The sequence below is a fragment of the Myotis davidii genome, unplaced genomic scaffold (assembly GCF_000327345.1).
Source record: "Myotis davidii unplaced genomic scaffold, ASM32734v1 scaffold458, whole genome shotgun sequence".
NCBI lineage: Eukaryota > Metazoa > Chordata > Mammalia > Chiroptera > Vespertilionidae > Myotis > Myotis davidii.
The window spans coordinates 1,274,817-1,281,058 of NW_006289819.1; the positions used below are offsets into that span (position 1 = coordinate 1,274,817).

Consider the following 6,242-nt stretch of genomic DNA (forward strand, 5'->3'; position numbering starts at 1 on the left):
ATCCACTGGGTGGGATGATTTTTTCCACTCTCTCCATTCTCCCTTCCCTCATCCACAAGGTCCCGGACACCAGGGTATAATGCTCCCATCCCCAGCCCAACCCCTTCCGGTAAACAGCTGGGGATGGAGGCCACCTTGTCAATTCTGGCCTCAGGGACTCTGCGATTGGCAGGTCTTCACTGGGGTCCTCACCAGCCACCCCTGCTCAGTCTATTCTGGACTCTTTGGCTTCTGACCTTCCTAGACCATATGTTCTATGCAGGAGAGACAGCAATGACCTCTCCCTACCCCAGGGCTGACCTGGCAGAGGCCTTGCTCCCACCTTAGTACTGCCCTCTCTTGGTACCCCAACATGACACCTCTCCAGCCTCAACTGGTCCCCAGTGATGGGCACAGGCGGAAGAGGTCAAAATCCTCAGATGGCTCTGAGCCCGGCCGCTCCCTGTGTAGTGGTCGCACCCATAGGTAGCACAGCTGTGACCTGAAGGCGGTTGATGATGCAGGGGCCCCGGAAGGCCCCTCTGCCACCTGGGGCCAGAGATCCCTGCATGTGGGACAGTGCCTGTCATGCTAACCGCCATGCTTAGGCCTCAGGTGCAAACGCCTCCCCAGTGGCAGAGGCCACACAGCACGGTGGTTAGACACTGGGCTCTGGACCTGGGTAGGTTATCCACCTGTGCACCTCAGATTCTGCACCTATACATGGGGAGCACCATCCCCTTTGTGAGCAGTCAGGGAGTTGGTTACTAGACACAAGCGCCTCAGTACACTGTGGTTGTTGGGTCAGCACAAGTGCTACCCAAGAGTCTTAGCGGCTTCCACATTACCTCCATCTGCTCCCTTGATGCGAGTCAATGACAACCTCCTCCCCTGCAGGTCTCTGTGCTTATAGATTCTTCTGTCTCCCCGTGAGGAAGGCCACCTGGTATGGCCCCTCACCGCTCGGACCAGGCTACTGCAGCCCAGAGAGAGACAGGGCCTGCCACCCAGCAAGGCAGAACCTGCTCGCTGCCTGGGGAGAGGTCCATGGTCTGTGAGACCCTTTGGCCTCCAAGTCCCGGGACTCCGAGGACACAGGGTGATGGGAGAGACTGAGAGCAAGTGTCTGTACACGCCCCCCCCTTCCCCGCACAATTCCTGGTACCCGAGAGCCCCGCCTCAGCCTGGCACGCCCGCCCGGATTCCTGCCCGTGTGGTTTCCCCTGGGCCTCTCCCTCACGTCGTGTCCCCAGCTGTTTGCATTCCTCTCCTGTGAAGACAGCCACCTTAGGGCCCGGCCTGGCTAGGACACCCCTGAGTGTGGGAGCGCGTGTGCTGGTGAGGATGTGCAGGGCACACCTGCATCACATGCCTCTCTGTGTCCATGCATAGGTGTGCATGCTGTGCCCTATGTGTCCATGTATGCGTGAGGGGAGCCGACATTGTGTGGACATGCATGAGTCCATGAGGGTGCAAGGAGCTATTGTGTAAGAGGGAACGTAAGAATCCCTAGGTTCCTACAGGCCTGTAGACCTGCACTCTCGCACGAGGGGGGTAGTGCGTGTTTCCCACAGCCAGAGCCCTTGCATGTGTGAAGGTCATGCACTAAGTGTGGCCTTGTTTGGGCCAAGTGCACTGCCATTGGAGAAAGCAGGAGAAGGCGGTCAGCATGAACTCGAGTGTGGAGAGCCCATTTACCTGGCTGAGCTGGATGTTTCTCGCAAACTCCCTTGCTCAACCCGAATACCAATTCCAGGAGGGATTTAAGTGAGATCAGAGGTATGGAGAGGGCCAGCCACTTGCCTAAGGTCACACAGCCTGTAAGTGGAGGAGCCAGCATTCAAATCTGTGTCTGTATGACTCTAGAAGCTGTCAGAAGGGGCAGGGAGGGAAGGGAGGTGGCACAGGGGCCACAGCACAGTGGGGAGCTGTGCTCCATAGAGCCCAGGCCAGGCCACTTTCTTGGAGGACGGGAGCCTTGGAGCCATGCACCCAGGCCCCTGGTATCCCAGCCCCTACCTGCTTCAGCTGGATAATCATAATAAACATGTGTGGAGCAGTTGCTCTGTGCCAGGTGCTTGGGGAAGAGCTTTGCATGTAGTAACTCATCCAATCCTCCTAGCTCTCTAGGAGGCTGGTGCCATTATTAGACCATTATTATTATTATACTACTGGAGGCCCGATGCACAAAAATTCATCTAAGAGTAGGCCTTCCTTTCCCTGGCTGCCGGCACCGGCTTCCCTCTGGCACCCAGGACCTGGGCTTCCCTCCTCCGGCCGCCCGCAGGCACCCGGGACCTGGGCTGGCTTCCCTCCGGCCCCAGCTTTGTCAGGAAGTATGTCCGGTCTAATTAGCATGTTACCCTTTTATTATTATAGATATGTACATATATGTAATATTTATATCCTATCAGGACATAGAATAATAATCACTATTATTCTCACTTTCGAGATGAGGAAACTGAGGCACCAATGTGTGAAGCAGCTTTCCCAAAGTCCCACAGCTGAAACTTGGCTCACACACGCAGGAGCGCCTGAGTTGGACGTGTGATATCTCGTGCGTGAGACTCCAGCCTCACCTCCTCTCTGCAGGGTGGTCACCCGCTCCATCCTCCATGCAGGCCCAAGGAAACTGAAGGCTGGGTTCACCCCCCACCCATAAATGGGGAAACTGAGTCTGGATGGTGTAGTGCCTGGGCCTGAACAGATGCCTCCCATGCGAGGGCCGCCCTAGCTTTCCCCACTCCTGACCTGCTGTGGGACTTGAAGCAAGCACCCTCTCTCTGCGCCTCGGTTTCTGCCCCGCCCCAGAGAGCAGGTAGGAAGGGCTGTCCCAAAGTTTCCAGTTGTCCAGGAAGGAGGCGGGCAGGCCTGGCAGCAGGCACGGAGTGGGCAGGCGAGTGAAGGTGAGATTGGGCCAGGGCTGAAGCGGAGGCTCAGAGCAGGTTTTCCCAGGCTGTGTCTGAGTAATCCTGCATCTATATTTATCTCCTCTTTTCTTGGGTGAGCAAACAGAGCCCGCTGCCAGCCCAGCCCGTCACCTCCCCTTCCCCCCCAGGCCGGCACGTTTCCCTCACCTGCTGGGTGGCCCTGGAGAGTACCGCAGGCTTGGCCCCAAGTTCAGCTTGGCCCACATAGGACACGCAAGTCTGCTCGAACCCTGTGTGACTTCTGAGGCAAATCTCACTGTCAGTGGTGACCAGGGAAGCTCCAGGTGGGCTGCGGCACACAATGGCAGCTGTGGCCATGGCCTGGGGACCAGGGGAAGCCCTACCTCACTCAGGAACAAAGGGTCCTCTTATCTCTGACAGTGACTTTCATCCCTCCATTCATGCTTTGGTCTCAATGGTAGCCTCCTATCCCTCTAGGTCAGTGGTTAGCAAACTGCGGCTCGCAAGCCACATGCGGCTCTTTGGCCCCTTGAGTGTGGCTCTTCCACAAAATACCGACTTCCACGCATGGGCCTCAAAGTTTCAATCTCACTGTACATGTGCACCCGCACGTGGTATTTTGTGGAAGAGCCACACTCAAGGGGCCAAAGAGCCGCATGTGGCTCGTGAGCCGCAGTTTGCGGACCACTGCTCTAGGTCGTCCTATCCCTCTAATACCATGTGCGGGCGCGCACGTACGGTGCAATTGAAACTTCGTGGCCCATGCACAGAAGTTGGTATTTTGTGGAAGAGCCACACTCAAGGGGCCAAAGAGCTGCATGCGGCTCGTGAGCCGGAGTTTGCCGACCACTGCTCTAGGATCTGAAATTCCCAGAGGAGAGGGTCTGCATGGTGCTGTGGTCAGGAGTCACACTGCTCTGGGGTTGAGTCCTGGCACTCTGACCTAGGGTAAATGACCTCTCTGTGACTCAGTTTCCTTGCTTTTCAAATGGGTCAAGACATCCTACTTCCCAGGGATCTTATGAGCATTAAGTTAGAGGCCTTATGGGCTGACAGGTGGGATGGGCTCTGCTGGGAGGGTCTGCCTGTCCCCACGTGCATCTACCATTCCAGAGCCTCACCCACAGCAGTGATGATGGGCCCACAAAATGCACACTCTAATGGACACCCTAATTCTGTGAGGTGCATGCAGCTGTAGACCCAGGATGGGTTAGATCAGTCGTGGGCCGGATCCGGCCCGTTTGAAATGAATAAAACTAAAAAAAAAAAAAATAAGACTGTACCCTTTTATGTAATGATGTTTACTTTGAATTTATATTAGTTCACACAAACACTCCATCCATGCTTTTGTTCCGGCCCTCTGGTCCAGTTTAAGAACCCATTGTGGCATTCGAGTCAAAAAGTTTGCCCACCCCTGGCTTAGATGAATTGGAATTTGGACCCTGGGAAGACCCCAGAAGGGATCATATGCTAACTTTGCTGAGACTATTCCCAGCAATGGAGGGGGTAGGACAGGTGGCCCGTCAAGTACGAAGGGCAGCTTGTCAAGAGATGGCTCAGCCTGGACCAGGCCTAGGCTCTATCGCCTCCTGGCCCAAGCTGGGATCCCCACTGCTGGTTAGGCCCCTGCCCCGATTCTGATCTCTGCCCTGGCAGTGCCACCTTCCTGACCTCGGGGAGCCCTAGGCCTGGTGCACGTGCACCACAGCCCTCCCCGCTCTTGGGCCGGATTAGGCAGAGTCCGAGGACGTGCAGGGCTGGCAGGCTCCCGGGCGGGGCAGGTGCCGGCCCTGGGGTTGCCCGATGCCGGCTCACAACTGGGCCGCAGCAAGGCCTTGTATGGCTCTGGCAGGGGAGCTCGGCTGGCAACACCCATTGGCTGGGCTGGCACTCCCAGCCTGGCTCCCTGGGCCCCAAACCACGGTAACCAGAGCTGCCAGGAGCTGGTGGATTAGCATGGCAAAATGCCCATCCGCCTGCTCTTTTCCTTTCCTAAAAAGGCAGAGCCGGACAGGAGAGCTGGGCAGGTGAACTTGGGCCTGGGGTAGAGGAGCAGTGGGCGGGGTGGCACAGGTGGCTCTGCCCGGGGTTTGGGAATCTTAGCCCTGGCCTTGGCCCAAACTCTTCCTGGCTCTGGACGTCAATTTTCTCATTTATAAAAGGAGGTGATTGGCAGCTGTGTCTCCCTCAAGTGGCTTTGATGGGATTGGAGGATGTGTACCCTGGGGTACTGCACCCCCAGCCCAGGTTGGAAGGCTGCCGGGCAGCAAAGTGGCCCAGATTCTCTCTCCATAGGAAGCCGACCACTTCCTGAATGTAAGGGCTCAGTTTTAAGTCCCAGCCCTGCCACTTGCTGCTATGACTTTGGGAAGCAGCCTCACCTATCTCAGCCATCTTCATCCTCACAAAGGTGGTGAGGTGATTGGTGCTCACCCCCTACCCTCCCCCCCCTTGCCCAGGATCTCAGGAGCCCAAGATGACCCCATGCAGTGCAGCCCCAGTCAGTCAGTGTACTCCCTCAACCCTCTCTATCCGCCCCTGACTCTTCCTTCTTGCTGCTTCTCTCGGCTCATGCCCATCTCAGGCTCACCGGCCTCTGAGGCTGTCCTGCCTGCTGTCTCCTGGCCCGGGAGTTTGTAGGAGGAGTGTGGACTCTGGGTCCTGAGCTCAGAGAGGGTCCAGTTCTAGGCGTGAGGCTGGATGTTTGAGTGCTGCAGGCGCAGCCCAACCCTGGCCTGGGAGCCAGGCAGAGCTGGGCTCGGGCCTCAGTGCCAGACTGCAGCACAAGCCCTCCAGAGGCTCTGGCTCAGGTGTAGCCGGGGTCGGAGGCCCTGCCACTTGCCAGGGTGTGGTCTGGTCTCTATCCTTCGCCTGTAAAATGGGGTGTGTGGCCCATCCCGCATCCAAAAGTGAAAGTGCTTTGTGAACTCTAGATAGAGCACCTGTGGGAGGCCCTGCGGCAGGTGGGACAGGGCAGGTGGCTGGTCCTTCAGGGGACTCACGCGCACTCTTCATGCTCCCAAGTACGGGAATCCAAGCCCCAGGGCTCTGTGGGGTTAGTAAAATGCTGGACGTAGGGCCTGGTACAAAAACTGGGCTGCTTGTTTCTACAGCAAGACGGCATCTATCCTGACCGATACACCTTGGCTCAGAGCCCCGATCTCCGCCCAAGCCCTGGCGTCATCAGAGATGAGCAGATATGACCTCACTTTGCACATATGGGACACACTCACCACACTGCACACTCACATCCTGGCCCAGCCATGGGCAAACTACGGCCCGCGGGTCGGATCTGGCCCGTTTGAAATGAATTAAACTAAAAAAAAAAAAAAAAAAAAAAACAAACTTTATGTTTTATTTAATACTTTTTAT

General features: G+C 56.7%; 1 long non-coding RNA gene across 1 annotated transcript in view; it reads left to right on the forward strand.

Moving 5' to 3' along the window:
• The window catches only part of LOC107182897, a 51,720-nt gene that overhangs the window by 19,604 nt on the left and 25,874 nt on the right, over positions 1–6,242 (forward strand). The window lies entirely within an intron of this gene.